The sequence below is a fragment of the Pinus tabuliformis genome, chromosome X, assembly GCF_031772625.1.
Source record: "Pinus tabuliformis cultivar Carrire ecotype Pingquan chromosome X, CPIR1, whole genome shotgun sequence".
Classification (NCBI taxonomy): Eukaryota; Viridiplantae; Streptophyta; class Pinopsida; order Pinales; family Pinaceae; genus Pinus; species Pinus tabuliformis.
In genome coordinates, this window is record NC_142308.1 from 464,649,885 (window position 1) to 464,666,747 (window position 16,863).

Consider the following 16,863-nt stretch of genomic DNA (forward strand, 5'->3'; position numbering starts at 1 on the left):
CTGCACTTTATCGTCAATCCTTGAACTCAGGTTACTCATTCAAAATTCAAATTTCTATAAATTCACATTTCTCCTCCTTCCCGCTGTATAACTGCCCGTGTAGCAAAGGAGCAACCCATTTGACATTGTGGCTGTTGTAGTTACTTGAGAAATGGAGCTGGGGAGTGAAGCTTGCGCATCTTCTTTGCTAGCATTCATTTTAGGTTTACTATGGATGGCAATGGCGACACCAGTAGAAGCCGCCGCTCAGTTGAATAATATGGCACGTTATACATATTATGGGGAACGTGCATCCTCTATGTCTCATAACTATAAAGATGCTCTCACCAAATGCATTCTTTTCTTCGAAAGTCAGAGATCTGGCAAGCTTCCTCCCAACCAGCGGATGAGATTGCGAGGAGATTCCGCCCGTTCGGATGGATCTGCAGTAAACGTATATTCAGTCATCCCTTCACCTGCACACATTGAACAGTTTTCTAATCTGGACTCAATATTGGCATCTGGATGAGCTGTATTGATGGTTTCCTCGTTTAACATTTGATTTCATATTAAATTACATTGCAGGTGGATTTGATGGGAGGATATTACGACGCAGGAGACAATGTGAAGGTCGGTTTCCCAATGGCTTTCACGACTACCATGCTGTCATGGAGCGTTTTGGAATTCGGAGAGTACATGGGAGATGACCTCGACCATGCAAAAACTGCCATCCATTGGGCCACAGATTACCTACTTAAAGCCGCTGCACATCCCGGTGTTCTTTACGTGCAGGTAATGCAGATATTCTTTTACGGTACAAACATACAAAGAGAGGAGCCCGTGCGGTGTTTATCTGTGTATAATATGGATATATTGACAGACACTGTAGCATGTACTATGGAATCATGTAGATGTTGACAGACACTGCAGTATGTATTATGGAATCATGGATATACACATATTGACATATGATGAATGGTGAATAGAAGTACAGTTAGCCGATCCGAATATGGATCATAAGTGCTGGGAGAGGCCCGAAGACATGGACACACCTCGCAATGCCTATAAATAAAGTAGATGTTGAACATCCAGGCTCTGGCGTTGCCGCAGAAACGGCTGCAGCTCTTGCAGCTACGTCCATGGTATTCAGCACAACGGACCGTACTTATTGTCAGCTTCTCCTTCAAACTGCAACTCAGGTATAATAACAACGATTGAAAGAGCTCAAATTCTCATCTTTTCATTCACCTCACCGTCTTTGTTGTTTGTTGAGACAAGGTATTTGAATTCGCGGATAAACACAGAGGCGCTTACAGTGACTCCCTCCAGTCGGAAGTGTGCCCATTCTATTGCTCTTACTCCGGATATCATGTGAGTGCTCCCTCTATCTATCGACAATATATATGAAGTATTAGAGAATAATAATATGATCCTCACGACATCGTACTCTTTTGCGTGCAGGGCGAATTACTGTGGGGTGCAGCATGGTTGCAAAAAGCCTCAGGGAGTGTATCATATCTCACCTACATTCAATCAAATGGCCAGACTTTTGGCGCGGACGACAACGTCAATTTATTCAGCTGGGACGAAAAGCAGGCAGGAACCAGAGTTCTTTTGGCTAAGGTTAAATTATGCACCAAACTACAGTCATGCTCCTAACTATATTGGATTAAGCACGCATCATTATATCTGTTTCTGCAATCTTATTGCTCACCCGAAATGTTGCCTTCAGTTTGCAGGAAGTTCTGTCAGAAAATTCCAAGTCCCTTGAGGAATGCAAGGGCCATGCTGACAACTTCATTTGCTCTCTCTTGCCCGGAATACCATCTTCTCAGGCGCAGTACACACCAGGTTAATCTTCATGAGAATCAACACTACTGACTTAGACTATCCACCTTGTAAAATTTTATAGTTTTATCTAGCCGCGGGTGAGCGTACTATATTTGTTTGGTTTGGCAGATGATTAAAGTCTAGGCTAACTTATTTGATTTGAGATTTTGCAGGGGGCTGCTCTTCGACATGAGTGAGCGTTTACTTATACTTTCAAATTTCCTGCTTTTACTTATGCAAAATCTTTGAGCGTTTCCAACCAGGTGGTGAGATGCGGGAACATCATAGCTACTCCGACCCGGATACGTAATCTTGCGAAAAGACAGGTACAATCGCAAGACAGGTACAATCGCTGACTACTGTTTTTTTTATGCCTCTGGGACACAGACGGTGCTTTTAGACCTACTCGTCTCGTGATCGTTATCTTCTAAATTATATTTTTTAATGAGGAAAAAAATTTGTTTTTGCTGAAGACAGAGTTTTTTACACACCAAAAAAACTGTGTATTCATTAACAAAATTGTTATTACAAGTTCTTTCTCTCACAGAGAGATTCTTGTGCGATTCTTCTAAATAAAACTAGAAAATTTTCAACCAACAAGTAAAACCCAAATTCCAAATCATCTGTTTTCATGAAAGCGAAAGATTAAAAACAAACATCAGAGTCCTCTCTGTGCATTACCCTTGCAAATTTAAATTTTACACCACTGTGTGAAAAAATTTCATTTACTCCTATTTCACGCTGCTGCGTATTTCGTTTCATATTCTTATATTATATGCGTTACTCATTTTTGGGTCTGCCTATTACATTACTTTTTTTTTCAACAAAAACAGGACATGACTTTACCTTTTACTTGTGCTGTAAAAAAAATTTACTTCGGTGAATTAAAACAAAATAAATGCTTTATCTACATTCTACCAACCACAGTACATTTCTTTAATTAGTTCAGCATGGATATCGCACAGCCCTTTTTGCTTGAATTTTAAGTTAAAAATAATGGAGAAATGGTTATATGGTTGTAACCTATCTCTTTAGTTTAGGATTAGTTCCTAGAGTTTAGGAGGTTGTTTACAACTACCTATTTTTCAGTGATGTATTTAATATTGTAATATTCATTTGATGTAACGTAGAGTGAACGAGAGCGAGAGTCTCCTCTTTGGTTTGAGTGCAGTCCCCCAGGTGGTGTACACACCTGTGAGCTGCAACTCCTTTTTTTTAATTCAAAGTGTGATTTTTATCTTGGTATCAGAGCTTAGGATAGAGATAGCCTCATTTTTTTTTAGGGATGTACCATTAGTTACATATATGTAGTGGTAGGAGTGCATGTAAATGTATTTGTGTGACCAGGTGGAACTGCAGTAACACCTGGAGCGAAGGATCTCAGATGACTGATCATCTCTGAGTCGAAGAAAGGGTTGGAGCACATTTTTTAGAAGCAGCAGCAGATTGGCGCGGATTTTTTGAAGACAGTCGCGCCAATTGGCGCTGGTTTGGGGCTAATAAGCGCGCCAGCAAAATTATAACTAAATTGGCGCGGATCCGTGGCTGTTAAGCGCGCCAATTTCTGTGGACATCGTGAATTTTTCTTTTCTGCAATTGGCGCAGATTTGTAGCTGTTCAGAGTGCCATACAGCCAACCTCTTTCTCTCTGGAAATCTGCAATTTTTTGTTGCAGATCGGAGTTGCCCAGTGGTGGCACGTGGAGATTTCTGCTTGGTGGTAGCAGATTTGATTTGCCCAGTGGTTGCGAATTGAGGTTTCTTGATCCGCTTGGATCGGACCTGCCCGGTGGTGGCAAATTGGGGTTTCGTGATCCCCTCGGAGGTAGCAGATCGGACCTGCCTGGTGGTGGCGAATTAGAGCTCTGTGATCTGCTCAGTGGAAGCGGATCGGTTTTTGCCCGGTGGTGGCGCAGTGCAACTCCTTGATCTGTTCAGTGGAAGCAGATCGGCTTTTCCCGGTGGTGGCGTGTTGGAGCTTGCTTGTTGATCTATTCGGTGGTAGCAGATCGGTTTTGCCCGGTGGTGGCACAGTGAAGTTCCTAATCTGTTCGGTGAAAGCAGATCGGACTTGCCCGGTGGTGGCCGATTGGAGTGTTCAGTTGGGCAAAAATGAACAACATTATAGAATCATACCTCCACGAGTCTGGCAAACTCGATGGAACGAATTTCTCCAACTGGAAATTCAAAATGTAAACTTTGCCGGAGAGCGTAAATGCATGGGCGATCGTTGAGGGAAATGAGTCGAGATCTGGAATAGTGACCCAAGAACAAGACTGGGATAAAAGAGAAACGAAAGCAAAAGTTATACTGAAGATGTCTGTTAAGAACAATATCATCCCACATATCAGAGATTCCAAGTCAGCCGCTGATCTATGGACAACGATCAAGAACTTGTACGAGACTTAGAATACAAATCGTGTTCTGGCACTCAAGGGAAAGTTGTTTGCATTGAAGATGGACGAGAATGAATCCGTTGGTGGATTCATGGCCAGAGTCAAGGATCTGAGAGACAAACTGGGAGCTATTGGAGAAAAAGTGTGAGACTCAGATCTAGTTACACTCACATTGAACAGAATGACGGATGAATATCAGACATTCATCACAGGACTGTCAGCGAGGGAGAAAGCCCCTTCATTTGATGAGCTGACAGTGATTCTGCTCCAGGAGGAGGAGCGAAGACAGAATCTGAAAACTCAGAGCAATGACCTAGCTCTGATGGCGAAAAGGCGACAGTATAGAGGAAAGCAGCACCAGCACCAACATCAGCTCCAGCAACCGCAGCAGTAGCAACAGAAGGGGGGCATCTCTTTTCAAAAGAGACCATTCAAAGGTATGACTGATAATTATGTTAAGAGATGATTTTATTGTCGGAAGCCTGGTCATCATATTAAAGAATTCTATAAGAGGCAGGCGAATGAAAGAAAAGGCAAACAGAGGAAACATCAGGGTTGTTTTGCTGCAGAAGAGGAGGACCACAACCATGATCTTCGACTATTCACAGTCGATTGTGCTCTTTCAGCATCAAAGGGAGATGAGGACGACATATGGTATGTCGACTCTGGCGCATCCTCTCATATGACCGGTAAGAAGGACTGTTTTGAATCTCTTGAAGAATCTGCATGTGGATCAAAAATTTATCTAGGAGATAACAGTGGGTATGAGATCAAAGGGTATGGAGATATTCCTGTGAAGCTACCTAGTGGTGACATTAAACATCTTAAAAATGTATTATATGTTCCAGGAATTAAGAAAAACTTGATCTTTGTCTCAATGATTACAGACCAGGACATACAGATGCAATTCTTTAAGAATGGTTGTGTCATTAAGGATAGCTAGATGGAAACAGTTGTAATCGGAGTGCGCATGGGGAATTTGTACAGATTGGATGCAAAGAGTATGCCACGAAAAGCAATGGTTGCAGCTGGATCAACAATCGAAAATCTCTGGCATCAGAGATTTGGACATCTCAATTTGCAGGACCTCATCTTACTTCAGAAGAAAGGTATGGTCGATGGACTCCCTGTTTTTCATAATGTCAAGCTGGAATGTGATGGATGTGCATTAGGGAAAATGCATAGAGAAGAGTTCCCTTTGCATGTCAACAAAAAGGAAAGAGACATCCTAGAACTAGTGCATACAGATATTTGTGGACCTATGCAATCTAGGTCCCTAGGAGGTGCATATTATTTTCTGTTGTTTACAGATGACTGCACTAGGTTTTCATGGGTGTATTTTTTAAGTAAAAAGAGTCAAGCCTTTCATTACTTTAAAGAGTTCAAATCTATGATAGAGAACCAAACAGGAAATAGGATAAAGATTCTCCGCTCGGACCAAGGGGGAGAATACAGGTTAGGAGAGTTCATGAACTTCTGCAAGTAGCATGGAATTATGCAGCAATTTACAGTGCCACACACTCCACAGCAGAATGGAGTAGCAGAACGCAAGAACAGAACTCTTGTGGAGTGCGCCAGAAGTATGCTTCAAGGTAAAGTTATATCAAATGGTCTTTGGGCAGAAGCCATTAATACTGCTATTTATTTAAAGAATAAGAGTCCTACTAAATGTCTAGGCTTCAAAACCCCCTTTGAAGCATTGTTTGGACTCAAACCAGCAGTTAGTCATCTAAGAATATTTGGATCTAAAGCTTATGCTCATATACCAAAAGCAGATAGAAAGAAGTTAGACCCCAAAGCCTTGAAATGTATATTTGTAGGATATGGCACAGAGTATAAGGCATACAAGTTATATAATCCTGTGACTCATAAAGTTTTTGCAAGCAGAGATGTTAGTTTTCATGAACATACTGAAGATGGAAAGGAAGACTCTAGCAATGACAGCCACATTCCATTGCTGATAGAGATGAACAGTGACGAAGATGAAGAGCAGAAGCAGGAGCAGAAACAGGAAGAAGTAGCAGCAGATAGTGTAATAAGTGATGATGTAGGCCCAGAAAGTGCTGAAACAGATAGAGTTGAGGTAAGTCCTCTACCTAGAAGATCAGGTAGGAAGACTAGACTACCTGAAAGATTGAAAGGCTATGCTTTAATGTCCAAAATTTTAAACATTGTAGAACCTTCAAATTATGAAGAAGCAAGTAAATCAGATGAATGGAGGGCTGCAATGCATGAGGAAATTGAATCAATATATAGAAATCATACTTGGGATTTAGTTGAGTTGCCTGAAGGAAAAACCCCTATAGGTTGTAAGTGGCTGTATAAACCTAAGATAAATGCAGATGGGAGTGTAGAAAAATTCAAAGCTAGACTGGTAGCAAAGGGTTATTCACAGCAAGAAGGCATAGATTTTGATGACACCTTTGCCCCTGTAGCTAAACTAAATACAATTAGAATGCTAATATCTTTAGCAACAAAACATAAATGGAAGCTACACCAGCTAGATGTTAAGTCTGCATTTCTGAATGGAGAATTAAAGGAAGAAATTTATTTAGTACAGCCTCCTGGTTTTGTGAAAAAGGGGCAGGAGCATTTAGTGTGTAAATTGCATAAGGCACTTTATGGTTTGAAACAAGCACCCAGGTCATGGTATGAGAAAATTGATTCATTTTTTATATAGCATGGTTTTCATAGGAGCCTCAACGACCCAAACCTGTATACCAAGATAAATAAATAGAGGCAAATCATTTTGATTTCTTTGTATGTGGATGACATGATTATAATAGGAAATGCAAATAATTTGATCAAAGAAATCAAGCAGCAAATGTCACAGGTATTTGAAATGAAAGACCTTGGAGATCTTCATTATTGCTTAGGTTTGGAGGTGTGGAAAGATTCTGGTCAAACTTTTCTAACTCAAGGAAAGTATGCCAGAACCCTATTGGAAAGATTCAGAATGGAACAGTGTAAAACAACAGCAACACCATTGCAACAGAATCTCAAGTTAAGCAGTGATGATGGCACAAAACAGGTGGATGCCACTTTGTATAGACAGCTAGTGGGAAGTTTGATATATCTCACAACAACTAGACCTGATCTGGCATATTCTGTTAGTGTGCTGAGCCAGTTTATGTCCAGACCACTTGAAAGTCACTGGATTGCAGCAAAATGTGTGTTGAGGTACCTTAGTGGTACTTGTAATTATGGTATTTTATACACTGACATTTCTGATGTTACTTTAGCAGGTTATTCAGATTCTGATTGGGCAAGTGACCTGGATGATCGTAGATCCATTACAGGTTATGCATTTAGTATTGGATCCGGGGTTATTTTGTGGAGTAGAAAAAAGCAAAGTACTGCAGCATTATCATCATGTGAAGCTGAGTACCAGGTGTTGTGTGCAGCAACATGCGAAGCCATTTAGTTGAGGAGATTGCTTAGCGATGCAGGCGAAAGTCAGAAAGAAACAACCAGCATCAAAACTGACAACCAGAGCACAATAAAGCTTGCATACAATCCAGTTTTCCATAAAAATACTAAACATATTGACACTCAGTTTCATTTTGTTCGAGAAAAGATACAGTCAAAAGAAATATGTGTGGAGTATTGTAAAACTTGTGATAATTTAGCTGATATTTTTACTAAGCCTCTAGGGCGAGTAAAATTTGATTTATTTAGAGGGATGTTAGGAGTGCAAAATAACTCTTTCTCCATTAAGGGGGGGAGTTAAAAGTAATGGAGAAATGGTTATATGGTTGTAACGTATCTCCTTAGTTTAGGATTAGTTCCTAGAGTTTAGGAGGTTGTTTACAACTACCTATTTTGCAGTGATCTATTTAATATTATAAGATTCATTTGATGTAACGTAGAGTGAACGAAAGTGAGAGTCTCCTCTTTGGTTTGAGTGCAGTCTCCCAGGTGCCATACACACCTGTGAGCTACAACTCCTTTTTTTTAATTCAAAGTGTGATTTTTATCTTTTTACCCACCCGGGAAAGCTGTACTTGCAAAACCACTCAGACCGTGTCAGCTGTTGAATATGCTCACTGGGCCCCTCAAGAAATACCATTCTATGAATGGCGGTGCGGGGAACTTTGGCAGTTTTGACCTGCAGTTGAAATTAGTATTTCGACACCTAAAAGGTGGACTATACACTAGGAGACAACCCTCTGGGAATGTCATACATGGTGGGCTGCGGCACCAAGTTTCCAGAACGTATACATCACAGGGGTTCGTCGTTGCCTTCCATATACAACCATCCCCAAAAGATTTCCTGGAATGATGGCTTCCAGCGCAACGGTCCCAACCCAAACATTCTTGTCGGTGCTGTAGTTGGAGGACCCGACAACAATGACCTCTTTTCCTACGAGCGCAATGACTATGCGCACTCTGAACCCACCACTTATATCAATGCTCCATTCGTCAGTTTCCTCGCCTATTTGGCACAGTTCGGATCTTCGTTTTAGTTGCTGTAGAATTCTATAATCCTGTCATATTGCCATATTGTTCCACTGCTCAGTAACAATATTGTAAGATTTTTGAGATACACAGATCTAGATCTGCAAAACAATAAACAAGCTTGCAAGAGAAGGAAGGAAGCGAGCAAGAATTGAGAAAAGAATAAAAAATTGATTCTACAATATTAGTTTTAGAATAAATACATAAAAGAAACTAAGTTAAGCTTAGTTGTACATGCAATAACTAAAGCTAACTAAAGCTAAGTGTGCTTTATCTTATGTTAATGTGTACATGTGCCACATGTAAGCAATAAGTTAACTGGAGCTAATCTAGGTGCATGTACACCAACACAGCTAGTCTAAGTGCATGTACACCAACACCCCCCCTTAAGCATAACTTAGGTGAGTGTGATGCAAAATGAATGAGTCCCGGCAACACGGCCATTTTAGGTACCCATATACAATGCATAAAAAGGAGGAAAGAGGGAAAACCCAGTGGGAAGAAAACCCCCCCTCAAAATATAATGCAAAAGTAGAGAAAAGACAACTACTAGGCAGTCGTGTCCTTCACCCCGAGACGATCTCGCAGGAATCGAAACTTCTGCTTAGTGAAAGTCTTGGTGAAGATGTCAACAATCTTCTCGGAACTAGGACAATACTGAAGATCGATGATCCCATCATGAATGAGTTCTCTAATGAAGTGCATGTGGATCTCGATGTGTTTGGTACGCTGCCGCTGCACTGGATCTCTGCAAAACTTTAGCGTACTTTGATTATCGCACCAGATGACAGTTGGATGATGGACACTAATCCCAAGCTCAGATAGGAAATTTTGTAACCAAATTGTCTGAATAGTGGCATTGACTGGTCCTCTATACTCGGCCTCTGCTGATGATAAAGTAATGGCAGCCTGCTTCTTACTTGACCAACAAATTGGGCCGGATCCCAAAGTAAGTACATAACCGGAAGTAGACTTGCGATCAATGGTGTCGCCAACCCAGTTTGAATCTGTGAACCCAATGATATTCAAAGAACAATTGGCTACATAATGAATCCCATAGGTGATTGTCCCCTAGACATATCGAAGGATGCGCTTTGCATCATTCCAGTGTAGCTCATGTGGCTCCTGCATGTCTCTGGAAACTGCTCCGACATCATAGGAGAGATCACGACGGGAGTGAGTGAGATAAAGAAGACTTCCCACAAGCTGGCGATACAATGTGCAATCAACCAATGGTGTGTCTTTTCCATTCTCAAGCTTTATCCCTGATAAGAAAGGTGTGGCTGCTGGCTTGCAGTCACTCATGTGAAATCGTGCCAAAAGATCTCTGGCATATTTTGGTTGAGAAATGGTAATGCCAGAATCACGCTGATGGATCTCTAGTCCAAGGAAGAAATTTAGCAAGCCCATGTCTGTCATAGAAAACCGCTTATGCAATGCAGTTTTGATGTTAGTAATGACAGAAGCTGAACTACCCGTTATCAAAAGATCATCTACGTAGAGTACTATGATCAACAAGGAGTCAATTTTCTTCAGAAAATAAACATTGGAATCAGATTTGCAGCGTACAAAATTTTGAGATAACAAATAAGAATCCATCTTTGCATACCATGCTCTAGGTGCCTGCTTGAGGCCATAGAGAGACTTATTTAGTTTGCATACCAGAGATGAATTCTACATGTATCCCGGTGGCTGCTCCATGTAGATTTCCTCCTCGAGATCACCATGAAGAAAGGCATTCTTCACATCCATATGATGCACCTCCCATCCTCTTGCTGCTGCAATGGAGAGAGCTAGCCGAATGGAATCCATTTTTGCCACTGGAGCAAAAGTCTCATCATAGTCAACACCATGTACTTGCTGAAAACCTTTTGCTACCAATCGTGCCTTATATCGACTAACTTGGCCATTTGATGCTTTCTTGGTCCGGTAAACCCACTTGCATCTCACAAGTTTTCGATTTGAAGGTAGCGGAACCAAATCCCAAGTCTGGTTCTCAATGAGAGAGTTATATTCCTCATCCATGGCGGCTTCCCATTCAGGACGCCCATTTGCTTCTGCATAAGTTTGTGGATCAGATCCATGCATCATATAAGCATGCATGGGCATGGATGGCTCCATAGCTAAGAGTGCTTGCGAATCTTCCTCAAACAGAGGGATAGAGGCAGGATCATCAAGGATATCACTCATGCTGCGCCATTTTTGTGTTGAAGGTGGTTGAGAATCTTTCGAACTACATGCAGAAGTATGATCTCGATGTTCAACAACTGGTGGTCTAACAAGGGTCATAGGAAAAGACTCATCTTCATCAGAATGCTGGTCTGAAGTTTCATCTGCATACTCATCAATGAGTGGTGATGAAAATTTGGTAACAAGTTCATCTACAAGTGCATGCGAAATATCTTCGTCAAACTTTACACTCCTTTCAATAAAGAGCTCTTCAGTGTGGATATCAAGCAATCTGTACCCTTTGACTTCATCAGAATATCCAACGAACATGCATGCTTTGCTTTGAGGCTCCAAGGCCTTTCTCTTCTCTGGAGGAATGCGGGCCCATGCTCGAGATCCAAAAATGCGGAAATGACTAACTTCAGGTTGCATGCCAGTCCAAGCCTCAAAAGGTGTTTTTCCAGTAACAAATTTATGAGGAGATCTGTTCTGGATGTATGAGGCACAATTAATAGCTTCGGCCCACAATTTAGACAGAAGAGATCTTGCATGCAACATGCAATTAGCCATCTCTTTCAAAGATCGATTTTTCCTTTCAGCCACGCCATTTTGCCGTGGAGTGTAAGGAACTGTATGCTGCAACTGTATGCCTGCTTCATCACAAAGATTCTTGATATCTTTGTTGACATATTCCATCCCATTATAAGTGCGGAGTATTTTGATGCGTTTTCCAGACTGATTTTCCGCATGCGCTTTGAAAATCTTTAGATGTTGAAAAACTTCAGACTTGAGTTTCAAGAAGTAAACCCAAGTGAATCTCGTGTAATCATCTATAAATGAAAACACATATCTTGCTTTGCTCATTGAAAGCACCGGAAATGGACCCATGAGGTCACTGTGTACAAGTTGCAAAGGTGAAGAGGCTCTCCATGCATGCCCCTTCTCAAATTTTTCTTGTGGATGCTTTCCAAGAGCACATCCATTACAAACACCATTTGAAAATTCGATGGTTGGCAATCCTTTGACTATCCCTTGCTTACTAAGCTGTTGCATATATCTGAAATTCAAGTGCCCAAATCTCTCGTGGCAAATCCTACTTTCTTCATTTGCATGCGTAAGTAGCAAAATAGAATCTGATTGAGGAACAAAATCATAAAATGTATACAAACGAGATTGATCCTTTACCTTGTCAGATGCAATCTTCAAATTGGTTTGCATGTCATAAATGCTCACGGAATCTGGGGTAAATTCCACTTTCCTTCCGCTGCCTGTGTGTGTCATCTGATACACTGAGAGAAGATTCACAGAAAGCCTTGGAATATGCAAGACATTTTCAAAACTTCCATCTTCGAAGTGCACTCTTCCTTGTCCAGTTGCTGCAACTGCAGAATTATCCCCCATGAGAATGGGAGGACCTGAGTATGCATGTAGTGAAGAAAAGGATTCCTTTGAAGAAACCATATATGTGAAGCTCCTGAATCGATGATCCATTCTTGTGGTGCAGAATGAAGAGCAATCAAAGCATGCCCGTTACCTCTTGGATCTGGTGCTTTTTCTCCAGAATTCTTCTTAGCATTCTCAGGAATGTGGTCTCTAAGATTGTGTTGCTGGAGTGTCTGTGCCATAAGATCTATAGTCTTCTTCCTGCATGCAGATTCAGGATGAAAACCACGGTGGCAATAATTGCACATTGATTTCCCTTTCGTTCCTTTCCTTTCCTTTGAGCCAGATGATCCATCAGGGTGTTTGGGATGTCCTCCCTTTCTTGGATTAGGATCCTTCTTCCCTTTTCCTTTCTGATGGTCTTTGGAATTTGCCTTTCCTTTTCCATGCACAATAAGTGCATGCGCTTTGGAATTTTTAAGTGTGCCCATTTTGATGAGCTTATCTTGCTCATGCATCAAAGACTGAATAAAAGAATCCAGTGAGGGCATCTTCCAATCTGCACCAGTTGCAGATCTGACTATGTGGAGTGTAGAGACGAATATTGCATACTCTGGACCAAGTTTTGATAAAATGGAAAGAATCAACTGATTTTCTTGCTTGGATTTGTCGATCCCGCATCCTTTCAGCTGAACCAACAAGGCTTTATACCTTGTGAAAAAATCTTGAATGTTCTCAAAGTTTCTCGGATCTAAGGAGTTTAACTCATTTTTGAGAATGTGACCTTGCATTTCATCCTGTTTTCCAAAAAATCCTTCCAAAATTTTCCATACTTCATTTGGAGTTGAACATGATTCAACATGAAATAGCAGTTCTGGAGAAATAGATAAACATAGGATGCCGAAGGCCTCGTCCATGCGATTGAAATATCTTGTTTTCTCCATTGCCGATGTTGGTTCAACTTCTGTTTCCATGGTTATTCGAAATAAGCCTCTACTTCTGAGATGAAGTTGAATCTTTGGCTTCCATTCGAAATATATGGAGTGAGAATTGCCGATTGTGGAAACTCCAATTTAGACTCCATTCTTTGTTGTTGCTTCAATCTTCTGAACCTGCAAATAAAATTGCTTGTGCACTGATTACAAATCCCTGTGCTCTGATACCATGTAAGATTTTTGAGATACATATATCTAGATCTGCAAAACAATAAACAAGCTTGCAAGAGAAGGAAGGAAGCGAGCAAGAATTGAGAAAAGAATAAAAATTTGATTCTACAATATTAGTTTTAGAATAAATACATAAAAGCAACTAAGTTAAGCTTAGTTGTACATGCAATAACTAAATCTAAGTGTACTTTATCTTATGTTACTGTGTACATGTGCCACATGCAAGCAATAAGTTAACTGGAGCTAATCTAGGTGCATGTACACCAACACAGCTAGTCTAAGTGCATGTACACCAACAAATATCCTATAAGGTCGTAATTTCTCTATATGCTTCTACACATATAAAATTTGCACTCTTTGCATCTGTTTTTTCTTTGCTTTCTTCTAGCAGGATGCAGGTGATCTCCATCTTTACCTTCACCTATTAGTTGTAGTAAAAAATGGTTTAACTTACAAGCCCGTGGATCCAACTTACAGTCCGTCAGTTTCATGTAATCTCACATTTATATTTGCTGTCATATTTGCAAAGTTTCTATGAACTTACGTTTAATTATATCCAGATGGTGAAGATTTCAGTATTTCTTTCAATTTCTTTGCGATGTATATTCAAAATAGGACTCACGCAATTACAACAACTTCGAATTGATAAAGCGTTGCTAAATATACACATGATCATTTAGATTAAAAATTGCCTTCCTATGAACGATCATTAATGCCATTCCACTCGCCCGAAAGCCATTGGATATAGAGTGAAAATTTGATAAAATCAAGTGACCTTGCATTGTTATTTCATCTGCTCTTCTCTCCTCTCTTACGGGGAAAGATGTGTAAATCCAAACCGAAAGTAAATCCTAATCGAACTTTCAATTAGTATCTCATTTATATTGCTAAAGGTACTTTTGTTTGTTTAATTCATAATAAAATCAACTTGAGAAAAAAAAAGTCAACACTGCTGGTTATATGTGGTTTCTTTATTGCCCTAGATACTGAAGGAATTCTTGGCTTATGGTTGCACAGTTTCATGCTCAAATTTGTTGACATTCTACACAATTGTTGATGGGAGCTGGTTTGTCGCTTTCATGATGATGTTACGCTCAACAAATTCTGAGTTTTAAATTGCTTTTCGTCTTATTCTAGTATGGCTATTTCTCCACTGTGCCTCTCTGATATGGTAAATAGATATGGGCAAGCATTCATTCAGCAACCTTTGCCTACATTCGAGAAACACTTGCGATTGTGAACACACTCAACAACGACATCATATTAATTATTATGCTTTGTCATGAATTAAATGTAAAAATTGTATGTTAAGTTAAATATGAATGTAAAAATCATTTTGACTATGTAGAGAGGTTAGAGAGTAAGAGGTAAGAAAAAGAGCTCAAGTCTCTCTGGAGAAAATGGTGGAGCAAGTTTTGGTGGGCGCGTGAAAACAATAGTTAGTCTATTTCACTGTGTGGTATTCCGCGTAAGTTTAAATCACTATAAAACTCTTATTTTACTTTGTAAATGAGCCACAGTCTCATGTAAATGTATTTTCATGTGTAACAAATGAATACTAAGTTTTAGTGTGTTGCTCCAAACCTATATTGTTATTTTTTGGAGTGACTATTCATTAAGTTTCTAGAATAGTTCAGTGTTATGCGAAATCCAAGTCTAGAAAATAGTCTCCCGGTGTGCGAAGGTAGCTTCGCCAAATCAGCTTCACGGTGCACGAACCTAGCTACGCGAAAATAGCTTGGCGAAAGTCATAACTCTCTGCCTCTCCCCTCCACGAAAATAAAAATTAGATTTCATAAATATTTTCTAACATGGTATCAGAGCAGGTTAAATATTGTTAGTGTAAAAACAAGTGTTTTTACTAACAATGAAATTTTTTTTGACTGCAGATTGTGTTTAACATATTTACCAATAGGTAGAAAGTTTTCCTTACGCTTAGAAATGGCAACATCAAGCAAAAGCTTGACTAATCCTCAAATACCTCAATTTAATGGAAAAATTATGATTATTGGGCTATTAAAATGAAGGCCCTGTTTTCTTCTCAAGACATTTGAGATTTGGTGGATAATGGTTTTCAATAGCCAGTGGATGCAGCAGCATACAATGACTTGTCTCAACAAGAAAGAGATGTGTTAAGGGACAATAGAAGGAAGGATTCAAAAGCCCTATTTTATATCTTTCAAGCAATTCATGAAAGTATTTTCCCAAGGATTGGAGTGGCAACGAAGTCCAAGAAAGCATGGGACACCCTCTAGATAGCCTACCAAGGCATGGCAAAAGTCAAGACAGCAAAGCTGCAAATGTTGAGGAGAGATTTTGAAACACTTTGTATGAAAGAGTCTGATAATATAGACTCGTTTTTTACACATGTAAGTGGGCTGGTTACTCAAATCAGGTCTCATGGTGAGACACTTGAGGAAAGAAGAATAGTTGAGAAAGTTTTGAGAAGTTTTCCAGCAAGGTTTGAGGCCATTGTTGTGGCCATAGAAGAGACAAAGGATCTCTCATAGTTCTCAGTGGATGAGCTTAATGCATCACTGATTTCTCATGAACATAGACTGAATAGAGCAGCAAGCTCCTCATTGGAGCATGCCTTCAAGACACAAGTATCATTTGGTCAAGGTCGAGGCAGAGGAAGATCATATGCTAGAGGAAGAGGAAGAAACCCACACAGAGGTGGAAGAAGCAGCCCTTCAAGCTCAAATGGAAGAGGCAGCAATCAAAATCCAAGTCAAGGCCCAAGCCAAAATCAAGCACAAGGTTAGAGGTATGATAAATCTGAAGTTCAATGTCATTACTGTAAGAAGTATGATCATTATGAAAATGAATGTAGAAAGAAGCAATATGATATTAGTAACAAACCAAGTGTAAATTTCACAAGAGAAAATCAGAACCATGATAGCATGTTTTTAGCTTGTAATGTAGCACAAGAAAAACAGAGTGATATATGGTATCTAGATTCAGGGTGTAGCAACCACATGCCAGGAAACATAGAAATGTTTTCTGATCTAGATGAAAGTGTGAAATCTAAAGTGACATTAGCGACTGATAGCAAAGTCTCTGTCATGGGAAAAGGAATAGTTAATATCCTAACAAGGAAGGGGGAGAAGAAATACATCTCTGATATTTACTTTGTCTTCAGTTTGAAACATAATCTCATGAGTGTTAGACAGCTCATGCACAAAGGCTACGATGTCTTCTTCAAAAATGATGTGTGCACAATTTTGGATAGGCCTCCAAGCAGACAGTTGATTGCAAAGGTTCAGATGACAGAAAATAGAATGTTTCCCCTGAAAATAATATCAAATTTGCAGAAAGAAGGTGCACAAGCACAACTATCTATGAACTCACAAGAAAATGGAAGAAAAGGGGCAGCTGTCACACAAGTAAACTTTGAAGCAAAGGTAAAAGATGAAAACTGGTTATGGCACTTGAGATTTGGACATCTCAACTTTGGAGGTTTGAATCTGCTGCATAGGAAAG

At 40.0% G+C, this 16,863-nt stretch overlaps 1 pseudogene; it reads left to right on the forward strand.

Annotated features, from left to right (window-relative positions):
- Positions 1–220: 220 nt before the first annotated feature.
- Positions 221–8,670, forward strand: LOC149140658 (endoglucanase 1-like; annotated as a pseudogene).
- Positions 8,671–16,863: the final 8,193 nt, after the last annotated feature.